Genomic DNA, 12,807 nt, shown 5'->3' on the forward strand with positions numbered 1-12,807 from the left:
GTACTTAAGGGACAGGTGCCTGGCTTTTTGTGTTCTAAGTTCTCTTAAGCATAGGATAGATTTTCAAGCCTGGAGAAACCATGTTGATTACAACATTTATCATAAATGGGTGTTGAATTTTGTTGAAAGCTTTTTCTGCATCTATTGAGATGATCATATTGTTTTTATCCATGTTTGTTAATATGGTGTATCACATTGATTGATTTGAGTATATTGAAGAATCCTTGCATTCCTGGGATAAACCCCACTTGATCATGGTGTATGATCCTTTTAATGTGCTGTTGGATTCTGTTTGCTAGTGTTTTTCTGATGATTTTTGCATCTATGTTCATCAGTGATATTAGCCTGTAGTTTTCTTTCTTTGTGACATCTTTGTCTGGTTTTCTTTCTTTGTGACATCTTTGTCTAATCACCGCTGTGATTAGAACTGATCATATGAATAGTGGTGTTTGGAATTGTGTTATAGCAGGTGGTTTTATGTTGCTAATAATAGTGATCAAATTAATAGCCCCGAGAATTGAGGATACACCAGCTAAATGTAGACAGAAAATAGTAAGGTCAGCTGAAGCTCCTGGATGTGCTAAGTTTCCTGCTAAGGGTAGATACACAGTTCAGCCTGTACCTGCACTGGCTTTGACTATTGATGATGTTAGTAGTAATAGGAAAGAAGGAGGGAGTAGTCAGAAACTTATATTTTATTTTACGGGGGAAAGCTATATCGGGTGCCCCAATTATTAGGGGCACTAGCCAGTTTCCAAACCCACCATTTATAATGGGTATGACTATAAAGAAGATTATTACAAATGTGTGGGCTGTTACAACCACATTATAAATTTGGTTGTCTCCGAGCAGTGTGCCCGGTTGGCCTAGTTCAGCGCGAATTAATAAACTTAGGCCAGTGCCCACCATTCCTGCTCAGGCACCAAATAGTAAGTATAAGGTGCCAATGTCTTTGTGGTTGGTTGAGAATAATCAGCGATTTATGAACACAGGTAAAATGGTCGAGCAGGTATTAGACTGTAAATCTAAAGACAGAGGTTGAGCCCTCTTTTTGCCAAGTCCTGTGGTGAATGATCATTTTGAATTGCAAATTCAAGGAAGCAGCTTCAACCCTGCCGGGACTTCTCCCGCCTTTTTTTTCTTCTCGCGGCGGGAGAAGTAGATTGAAGCCAGTTGATTAGGGTATTTAGCTGTTAACTAAAAGTTTGTGGGAAATGTATCCCTGCAATCTAGTGAGGATTTAGCTTAATTAAAGTGTTTGATTTGCATTCAATTGATTGCAATCCTTATTGGGCAGGAATTAAGTAAATTGTACTTGCTTAGGGCTTTGAAGGCCCTTGGTCTGGTCTAACCTAAATTCCTATTCTAGGATTGACAGTATTGGTGTGAGACGTAGAAGTATTGTGGATATTACGATTATGGTTGTTAAAAGGGTTATTTGTTTTGTGGAGTTGAATTGTCACTTTATCTTCATGTTGTTTGTAGAGGGAAGTAAAGTTAGTGCTGTGGAGTATGTGAGCCGTATGTAGAAGTATAGGTTGAGTAGTGCTGTGATGGCTATGAGTGTGGGCAGGATAATGGTATTATTTTTTGTTATTTCTGGAATGATCATTCATTTAAGCATGAATCCTGATAGGGGTGGGAGTTCTCCCATTGAGAGTAGAGTGAGTATGGTGAGGGTTGTGGTGACAGGTATTTTGTTTCATGTGTGATAGTTATAGTGTGGTGGTTGTTGAGCTTTGAATAAATAGTATGAATATAGTGAGGGTTGTTATGATGTAGATTAGTAGGTTTAGGATGGTTATGGTTGGGTTATACAGTAAGATGGCTGTTATTCATCCCATGTGGGCAATTGATGAGTAGGCCATGATTTTTCAGAGTTGTGTTTGGTTTAATCCACCTCAACCTCTGATTAGAATAGAAAGTATGGATAGGGCTAATATTAGATTTAGATTGATTGATGGTGAAATCTGATATAGGATTGACAGGGGTGCAAGCTTTTGTCATGTTAGTAGGATTAGGCCTGCTGTTAAGGGGATGCCTTGTGCTACTTCGGGCACTCAAAAGTGAAAGGGGGATAGTCCTACTTTAATAGCTAGTGCTATTGTTATTATTATGGATGCTGTTGGGTTGAATAGTTTTGTGATGGTTCATTGGCCGGAATGCAACAGGTTAATGATGAGTGCTATTATAAGTAATATGGATGCGGTGGCCTGTGTTAGAAAATATTTAGTGGAGGCTTCTATGGCTCGTGGATTAAAGTTTTTTATTATAATAGGGATGATGGCTATTATATTTATTTCAAACCCAATTCAGGTTAGCAGTCAGTGAGAGCTGGTAATTATGATTATAGTTCCTAAAATGACAGTTGTAAGGATAATAATAAAGATAATGGGATTTATTAGTATGGGAAGGATAGAAACCAACATTTTCGGGGTATGGGCCCGATAGCTTGTTTAGCTGACCTTACTGTAGAATGTAGTGTAATGTGGTAGCACGGAGAATTTTGAATTCTTAAGGGTAGGTTCAATGCCTATGATTCTAGAAATAAGAGAGTTTGAACCTCTATTATTTACTCTATCAAAGTAACTCTTTTATCAGACATATTTCTTATGTTTGTGGAGGGTGCTTGCTGTTATGATGGGTAGTGACACATGTCATATACATAGGGCTAGTGTTAGAGGTAGGAAGTTTTTTCAGAGTAAGTGTATTAGTTGGTCATATCGAAATCGAGGGTAGGATGCTCGAATCCATAGGAAGGATGTTGTTAGTAGCAGTGTTTTAATAATGAAGTGAATTGTGCATAGTTCTGGTGTGTAGGGGTTGTGGAATGTTCCTAGGAATAGAATTGTTGTGAATATATTTATTATAATGATGTTGGCATATTCTGCTAAGAAGAATATGGCGAAGGGGCCTGCTGCGTACTCTACATTGAAGCCGGATACGAGTTCGGATTCCCCTTCTGTTAAATCAAAGGAGGCTCGGTTGGTTTCTGCTCAGGTAGAAATAAATCATATTATGACCAGTGGTCATGATGGGAAGACTAGTCATAGTTGTTCTTGTGTTGTGGTTAGGGTTGACAGGGTGAAGGATCCATTTTTTAAGAGTACTGATAAGAGGATGATTGCTAGTGTTACTTCGTATGAGATTGTTTGTGCTCCTGCTCATAGGGCTCCAATTAATGCGTATTTTGAGTTGGAGGCCCAGCCAGATCATAGAATGGAGTATATGGCTAGACTTGATATCGCTAGTATGAATAATACTCCCAGGTTTATGTTCATGAGGGGGTATGGTATGGGTAGAGGGATTCATATTGTGAGGGCTAGGGTTAGGGCTAAGATGGGTGCAATGATAAATATGGAGGTGGAAGATGTGGCTGGTCGTAGGGGTTCCTTAGTGAATAGTTTGATTGCATCGGCAAAGGGTTGGAGTAGGCCACGAGGGCCTACAATGTTTGGTGCTTTTCGGAGTTGTATGTAGCCTAGGATTTTACGTTCTACTAGTGTCAGGAATGCTACGGCTAGGAGCATAGTAATGATCAACATTAAAATGTTAATTATAAACATTTTGTTGGGGAGAGGGTTTGAACCTCTGAGTATAAAGGTTTAAGTTTTACACAATTACCAGGCTCTGCCACCCCAACAAAACCCTGGTGTTGGGTGATTAGTTTGTGCTTGCTTATTAAGTTGAGATTAGATCATTAATTGTTTTGAAGGCGCTTATTTAAAGTGGGCCTTATTTCTCTTGTCCTTTCATACTGGGAGAAATGCGTAATAGATAGAAACCGACCTGGATTGCTCCAGTCTGAGCTCAGATCACGTAGGACTTTAATCATTGAACAAACGAAACCTTAATAGTGGTTATACCATTAGGATGTCCTGATCCAACATCGAGGTCATAAACCCTATTGTCGATATGGACTCTAGAATAGGATTGTGCTGTTATCCCTAGGGTAACTTGTTCCGTTGATCAATTTTTTGGATCAATAAGTGATATTATGCTTTGGCTAGTAGGTCTAGGCTTTAATCACTCAGGGGGTTTTTTGTGCTCTGAGGTCACTGAAATTGTCAACCCATGTGAAATTTTGTTATTCCTTGGTGGTTTAAGATTATGGTTTTGGGGTTGATTAATTGAAGCTCCGTAGGGTCTTCTCGTCTTATTTTGTTATCCCTGCCTCTTTACAGGGAGGTCAATTTCACTGATTAAAAGACGAGACAGTAAAACCCTCGTGTGGCCATTCGTACAAGTCCTTATTTACAGAACAAATGATTATGCTACCTTTGCACGGTCAGGATACCACGGCCATTTAACGATTGTCACTGGGCTGGCGGTGCCTCTAATACTGGTGATGCTAGAGGTGATGTTTTGGTAAACAGGTGGGGTTTGTGTTTGCCGAGTTCCTTTTACTTTTTTAAATCTTTCCTTAAGTGCACGCCTGTGTTGGGTTAACAGTGTTTTTAATAAACAGTTTAGTGTTGGATTATATTTATTTACTGTTAATTATCAGTATATTATTTGTTGCTGATGTAAGCTTGTGCAAGGAGAAATATTTCTTGTTACTCATGTTAACAGTATTGCTTCTATAGTCTTATAGATTAGTCCAGTAATAAGGCTAGGAGTTGATTTACTTAGTATTGGAATTGAAATGTGTTTTGTTGTTGAGCTTGAATGCTTTCTTAGTTGGTGGCTGCTTTTAGGCCAACTATGGTATTGTTTGCTTTTACTCTCTAGTCAAGGTTGTATCCATTTCTAAAAAGCTGTACCTTTTTAGACTAACGTTTAAATATACGTTGAAGCTTATTGTGGTTTTTAGTATTATTTAACATTGAACTGAAATTCTTTTCCTGGACAATCAGCTATCACCAGGCTCGTTAGGCTTGTCACCTCTACTTATAAATCTTCTCACTATTTTGCCACATAGATGAGTTTGTTCTAGTAACTGTTCATAAGTAGCTCGTCTGGTTTCGGGTATTTTAGCTTAAATTCTCTTTGTTAAATTGTTACTAGTTAAGACATTATGCAAAAGGTACAAGGGATAAGCTTTGCTTTTTATTACTTTTAATATTTCTTTCATCATTCCCTTATGGTACTTTCTCTATAGCACCATCAGTGTTTAAATTTCTATCTCCTATACTTTAGATGTCTGGTGAATGTTTTATTTGACTAGCTTGTGTTAGTATGGTGGGAAAGGTGTGGGCTAGGTTTAGTTCAAGACATACATAGATCATGAAATCTTCTAGGTGTAAACTAGGTGCTTTATTTAAGCTATGTCTTGTTTTATCCAAACACACTTTCCAGTATGCTTACCTTGTTACGACTTATCTCCTCTCATATAATTGTTTAGCATGTATTGATAGATTATGGCTTTGTCATAGCACTTGAGGATGGTGACGGGCAAGGTGTGCATGCTTCATGGCCTTATTCAATTAAGCGCTCTACTCTTAATTTACTACTAAATCCTCGTTTAGTTTTTTAGGTTTCATAAAAACTTTCGTGTGGATAAAGGGTGTTCTTGATGTAGAAAATGTAGCCCATTTCTTCCCACCCCATAGGTTACACCTTGATCTAAAGATTTTATGTGTCATAATTATGCTTACTTTTGCTTCTTTTTAGGGTTTGCTGAAGATGGTGGTATATAGACTGGAGTAGCAAGGGTTGGTGAGGTTTATTGGGGTTTATCGATTATAGAACAGACTTCTCTAGAGGGGTGTGAAGCACCACCAAGTCCTTTGAGTTTTAAGCTGTTGCTAGTAGTACTCTGGTGAATAGTCTAGTTCTTATGATTATTTGGGTTTAGGGCTAAGCATAGTGGGGTATCTAATCCCAGTTTGGGTCTTAGCTATTGTGTGATCAGGATATATTAAAGTCACTTTTGTAGTTTATTTTTGTTTTAATTATGGCTTTTTACAGCTTAATTAAGGTTTAACTTTATCTTGTATGGTTCTTTAACACTCTTTACGCCATAGTTCTATTAATTCGGGTCAGTCATATGACCGCGGTGGCTGGCATGAAATTTACCAACCCTAGTTAATATGGCTTAGTCAAACTTTCATTTATGGCTTAATTTTTATCACTGCTGTCTCCCGTGGGGGTGTGGTTGAGCAAGGTGTTGTGAGCTGCTGGTGTGGCGTGATTGATACCTGCTCCTTTTAATCTTAGTGATTTAGAGGGCATTCTCACTGGGGTGCGGATACTTGCATGCGTAATTCTATTAAAAACTAATAGAAAGGCTGGGACCAAACCTTTATGTTCATGGGGCTGGTGAGCCCATCTAGACATTTTCAGTGTCTTGCTTTATGAGATGTTTAAGCTACATTAACTTGCTGCATGTAGGTGAGGTTTGTATGGTTGTATTATGTGGTTTATGTCAGATTTAGTATTAGATTTTTGATAGGATGGTTGGCGAATCTAGGGGGAAGTCTGTCTTTATGGGTGGTGAATATCTAAATAGCTCATTGGTATGATAGGAGGCGGAGTTGAGGTTGATTCATTATGATATATAACTATTTTAAGCCAGGGGGGAATAGTGAAGTGCTATGTCCTGTAACCATTAACTGACTGCACAACGTAGGTTGCTCTAGCCAAATAACAAATACATACAGGTCCAGCTACAATTTGCTTGACTGCGTTAAGACCTTTTAAGGTCATAGCTGAGTCCAAGCAATTTCCCCCCCAAAAATAAAAGACACCAAATGTATGAAACCGCAGTTATGTGTGAGCATGGGCTGATTAATCACTAACCCATCGAGATGTCTTATTTAAGGGGAAAGAGTGGGTGATTTTAGGTGAGATGGCCCTGAAGTAAGAACCAGATTGTCTGATAAAGTTCACTAATAGAAATCCCCACAAGCTATGGGCCCGGAGCGGGAAGAGGGACACCTGCCGAACGGGTTGTTGGTTTCACGTGGCCTGGTGATCAAGCTCGTGGTCTAATGGACAGGATTACCAAACATGTTGGTTTAAATTGATTTAACTTAGTGTACTATGTACAATCAATAATATATATGTACTGTGTAATATTAATGATAGAATGTACATGTTCATTAGGCATGGGGTAAATAATGTAATGCACGATTATACATACGATGTACCTGTATACATACGTGGGGAAAAGACATTATAGCAGTTATGTGGTGGTAACAAATATGTATGGTACACATAGCATGTATGTAGTAGAATGAATTATTTTTAGTACTGACATAGTACTGTAGTTTTATGAATGTCTTATAATATACTTTTTTCAGGGAATAGTTTATATAGAATTTCAGCTTTGGGTGCTGGTGGTGAAGTTTAGTGCTTCTTCCTTGAGTCTTTGGGAGATATGTTGTTCTCCTTTTCCGGCTTACAAGACCGGGGTATTGTGTTATACTACAAAGACTCTTCATTTTAGGAACTTGTTTTCAATGAGACTAATTACTGGTATTAACACTAGGATTAAAAGAAAGTATAAAATGGATGCAAGTTGTCCAGTAATTATGTATGGGTGTTCCACGGGCTGTCCTCCGATCCATGTTAGTGTTAGTAAGTCTGCCACTAGTACTCAAAATAAGAATTGGCTGAAGGGCCGAAATATCATGCTTCATTGTTTAGATGTGTGGAGTATTGGAATAAATGCCAGGATTAGGATTGAGAGCAGCAGGGCCAAGACTCCTCCTAGCTTGTTGGGGATTGATCATAGAATTGCATACGTGAATAGAAAATATCATTTTGGCTTGATATGTGGTGGTGTGCTGAGTGGGTTTGCTGGGGTGTAGTTGTCGGGGTCTCCTAGCAGGTCAGATGAGAATAGGGCTAATATTAGTGAAGTTAAGATTAATAGTAAGGCGCCCAAGATATCCTTAATTGTATAGTAAGGGTGGAATGGGATTTTGTCTATATTGGCTGGGATTCCTGTGGGGTTGTTGGATCCTGTTTCGTGAAGGAATAATAGGCGGACGGCTGCTAGTGCTGTGATGATGAAAGGGAGAATGAAGAGGAAGGCGAAGAATCGTGTTAGTGTTGTCTACAGAAAAGCCGCCTCAGATTCATTCGACGAGGGTAGTGCCGATATATGGGATTGCTGAGAGTAGGTTTGTGATGGCAGTTGCGCCTCAGAATATTTGTTCTCAAGGTAGGACGTAGCCTATGAATGTGGTGGCTTTGACTATAAGTAGTAGGATAATTCCAACATTTCATGTTTCCTGAAAGGTGTAGGATCCATAGTATAGACCATGTCCTACGTGGGCATAAGGGCAGATAAAAAATATGGAAGCTCCTTTTGCGTGTATATATTGAATGATTCAGCCATAGTTGACACCTCAGCAAATGTGTTACTGATGAGAAGGCACTTTTCGTTGTGTCTGGTGTGTAGTGTATTGCTAGAAATAGACCTGTTAGGATTTGTAGGATTAGGCAGATGCCTAGTAAGGAACCAAAATTTCATCATGATGAGATATTTGATGGGGTAGGGAGGTCAATGAATGTGTTGTTGAGGATTTTTATTAGTGGGTGGGTTTTTCGGTTGTTGGTCATTGATGTTCTTACAATTGAATGATAACAATGATTTTTCATGTCATTGGTCATGGTTGGAGTCTATGTGAGAATAATGATGACATATATTGTATTCATTTTAAGTATTATTTTTGTGATTAGTTTTGTGGGAGTTTCTTCAAAACCTTCGCCTATTTATGGGAGTTTAGGGTTGATTGTGGGTGGTGGTGTTGGGTGTGGGATTGTGTTAAATTTTGGTTGTTCATTTTTGGGTCTGATAGTATTTTTTATCTATTTTGGGGGGATATTGGTTGTGTTTGGTTATACAATGGCTATAGCCACTGAACAATATCCTGAGGTTTGGGTTTCTAATAAGGTTGTACTGGGGGCATTTCTTTTAGGGCTGATAGTAGAGTTTTTAATGGTGTTTTATATTTTGAAGGATGAGGATGTTGAAATTGTGTTTAAGTTTAATGGGTTGGGGGATTGGGTTATTTACAATACTGGTGACTCTGGGTTTTTTAGTGAGGAGGCTATGGGGATTGCGGCGTTATACAGCTATGGTACTTGGTTGGTGATTGTTACTGGTTGGCCATTATTTATTGGTGTTGTGGTTATTATGGAGATTACTCGGGGTAATTAAATTAGGAGTATACTGAGGGTGATGGTAATGAGAAATGATAGAAAGTATAGTTTAATAAGGCCTTTTTGGTTTGAGATTAGTGTGGAGGATTTTAGTTGAATGAAGGCTGTATGTAGTCTTTGGTAGGACAGTTTCTAGTCAGATCAAGTCTAGTAAGGAGGTTGCTAATTTTTGGCTTATTAATAGGTTTAGATGGGGAGGTAAGTGGTGTATTATGGTGGGGAAATATCCTAGGAGAGTGGAGAATTTAGAGGAGTTTGAGGGGTGAGTATATTTTAAGTTTTGTTTGTTAAGATTGATTTCGAATGCTAGTATGAAGCCCAGAGCTGTTACTATAAGGGCAGTTAGTTTTAAGTGCAAAGGTATAGTTATTAGGGGGATGGTTGTTGGAGGGATGTTGTTGGAGATGACGAAGCCAGCAAAAATACTTCCGATTAACAGGGGTTTGATGGAGTTAATTAAGAGGGGGTGGTTTTCATTGATAGGAGCTGAAGGAGAGAAGCGGGGCTGTCCCAGTAGTGCGAAGAAGATAATGCGAGTGCTATAGATGGCTGTGAGGGAGGTAGCGGTTAGAGTTATTAATAGGGCTCAGGCGTTGGTATAAGACGTGGTGGTGGTTTCGATTATTAGGTCTTTAGAGTAAAAACCGGTGAGAAAAGGTATTCCCGTTAGCACTAGGCATCCAATGATAAGGGCTGTTGCAGTGAAGGGTAAGGTCTTGCATAAGCCTCCTATTTTTTGAACGTCCTGCTCATTGTTTAGGTTGTGAATAATGGATCCAGAGCACATGAATAGTGTGGCTTTAAAGAAAACATGTGTGCAAACATGTAAAAATGCTAGATGAGGTTGGTTAATACCGATTGTTACTACCATTAGACCTAATTGGCTTGAGGTAGAGAAGGCAATAATTTTTTTAATGTCGTTTTGGGTGAGAGCACATATGGCTGTGAATAGGGTGGTAAGGGCTCCTAGGCAAAGCGTTATTGTTTGAATAAGTTTGTTGTTTTCTGTTAAAGGGTAAAATCGGATAAGTAGGAAAATTCCCGCTACAACTATTGTGCTTGAGTGGAGTAGGGCCAAGACTGGGGTAGGACCTTCCATTGCTGAGGGGAGTCAGGGGTGAAGTCCAAACTGGGCTGATTTTCCAGCTGCAGCTAGTAGGAGTCCTGTGAGGGGGAGGTTTAAAGGGCTTAGGTCTAGTATGAAAATTTGTTGTAGGTCTCATGCATTTGTGTTGGATAAAAATCATGCCATTGATATAATGAATCCGATATCTCCGATGCAGTTATATAAGATTCTTGAAGAGCAGCTGTGTTTGCGTCTGTTCGTCCATGTCATCATCTGATGAGCAGGAAGGATATGATTCCTACCCCTTCTCATCCAGTAAAAAGTTGGAAGAGGTTGTTGGCTGTAACAAGGATTAGTATGCTGATGAGGAAGAGGAGTAGATACTTGAAGAACTGGTTGATGCAAGGATCTGAATGTATATATCATATTGAGAATTCTGTGATAGATCATGTGATAATGCCATGGGTATAAATATAATTGAGAAATAACCTAATTTGAAGCTAAGTGTCAATTTAAGTGTTTGGACAGTAATTCAGTGTCAGTTTGAAATGAGTATTTCTTGGCCTGTGTGAAGGAATATTATTGTTGGGATTAGACTGGTAATGAAAGCACATAAGATAGTATTTTTTACATATGATGGATATTTATCATTTTTGTAGAAGTTTGTACTAGTTATCATGAGTGGAATAATTAGTACTAGTAGTGTGATTAGGCAAAAGAAGGGAATAGCTTTATTACTTTTATTTGGAGTTGCACCAATTTTTTGGTTCCTAAGACCAATGGATAACTACCATCCTTTAAAAGTTTGATAAAGCCATACTATGAGGTATGGGGGCATGAATTAGCAGTTCTTGCAGTACTTTCTCGGTAAATAAGGAGTCTTAGTCTTCTGTTGCTAGATCCACAATCTAGTGTTTTTTTTAAACTATATTTACAGTATAGGGGACCCAAGATGATTTTAGGGTTTAGTGACAGGAGTAGAAGTGGTAGGATATGGAGGACTCTAAGAGCATGTTCTCGTGTGAAGGAAGGTATAATATTATCAATATGGTATGTACATTTGCCGCATTGTGATTAGTATATACATGGAGTATAGGGCTGTAATTACAATATTGGTTCCTATTAGGATAATAGTGAGATTTGACCATGAGAAAGTTGATATAACTACGAGCAGTTCTCCGATTAGATTAATAGTTGGGGGTAGGCCAGGTTTGTTAGGCTTGCTAATAGTCATCAAGTGGCTATTAGTGGGAGGAGAATTTGCAGGCCTCGGGCTAAGATTATAGTTCGGCTATGGGTTCGCTCGTAATTTGAGTTTGCTAGGCAAAATAATATAGACGACGTGAGGCCATGAGCAATTATTAGGGTGGTAGCCCCTATGTAACTTCAAGGGGTTTGAATGAGGATAGCTGCAATAACGAGTGCTATATGGCTGACTGAGGAGTAGGCAATGAGTGACTTTAGGTCTGTTTGACGTAGACAAATAGAGCTAGTTATGATTATTCCCCAAAAGGAAAGCATAAGGAAAGGGTATGCTATGTATTCTGTTAGGGGGTTGAGTATTGACGTGATTCGTAGCATGCCGTGGCCCCCGAGTTTTAGTAGTATGGCTTCAAGGACTATGGAGCCTGCGATGGGGGCTTCTGTGTGTGCTTTGGGTAGTCAAAGGTGGAGGCCGTAGAGGGGCATTTTTACTATAAAGGCTATTATGCAGGCCAATCCTATAAAGATGTTGGATCAGGAGTTGGAGAGTGGTTGGGTCCAATATTGAAGTACTAGGAAATTTAGGGAGCCTATGATGTTTTGTATGTATGTTAATGCCACTAGCAATGGGAGTGACCCAATTAATGTGTAGAATAGAAAGTATAAAGTCCTGCATTAAGTCGTTCTGTTTGGTTACCCCAGCAGATAATGATAATAAGGGTAGGGACTATCGTGGCTTCAAATATAATGTAAAATAGGATTAGCTCTGTGGCAGTGAATTATGATTAGAAGTGTTTGTAATATGACTAGTATTGTGATGTATAGTTTTTTTCAGATTAGTGATTCTTTGAGTAAGTGGGATTGGCTGACTATTAATATTAGGGGGAGGAGTCATATTGTTAGGATTAGTAATGGTGCAGAGAGGGAGTCGGAGAAGAATATTAATGAGTAGTTGAGGCTATTGTCGTTGAATTGGTTAAGAAGAAGTAGGCTTGTAAGGCTAATTAATAGACTGTGGGTTGTGGAGTTAATTCAGATTATGTTGCTTTTTGATAGCCAATTTAGAGGTATTAATATGATTGTGGGGATAATAAATTTTAGCATTGGAGAATGTTGAGGTTTTGTACGTAATCAGTCCCACATGTGTTTGATACTATTACTAATAGGGCTAATCCGAGGGCTGCTTTGCAGGCCGCAAGTACCAGTAGGATGATTGGTATTATGCTGGCTAAGGTGAAATGTGAGTTTAAGATTGTCAGGGCTGCTAGGATAAATAGTGATAGTATCATGCCCTCCAGGCAAAGTAGTGAGGATATTAGGTGGGACCGGTATATTAGTAACCCTACAAGGGATATAGTGAAAGCTATGATAATGTTTAGATGTACTAAGGACACTTGGTAGTTGTGAGTTTAACCATAATCTAA

General features: G+C 38.9%; 1 long non-coding RNA gene and 2 pseudogenes across 1 annotated transcript in view; 1 reads left to right on the forward strand and 2 right to left on the reverse strand.

Annotated features, from left to right (window-relative positions):
* Nucleotides 1–12,807, forward strand: part of LOC132373378 (uncharacterized) — a 151,993-nt gene that overhangs the window by 57,801 nt on the left and 81,385 nt on the right. The window lies entirely within an intron of this gene.
* Nucleotides 7,382–8,511, reverse strand: LOC132373373 (cytochrome b-like; annotated as a pseudogene).
* LOC132372791 (NADH-ubiquinone oxidoreductase chain 5-like) lies at nt 9,109–11,193 on the reverse strand (annotated as a pseudogene).

This window comes from Balaenoptera ricei, chromosome 10 (genome assembly GCF_028023285.1).
Source record: "Balaenoptera ricei isolate mBalRic1 chromosome 10, mBalRic1.hap2, whole genome shotgun sequence".
In the NCBI taxonomy this organism is placed as follows: Eukaryota; Metazoa; Chordata; class Mammalia; order Artiodactyla; family Balaenopteridae; genus Balaenoptera; species Balaenoptera ricei.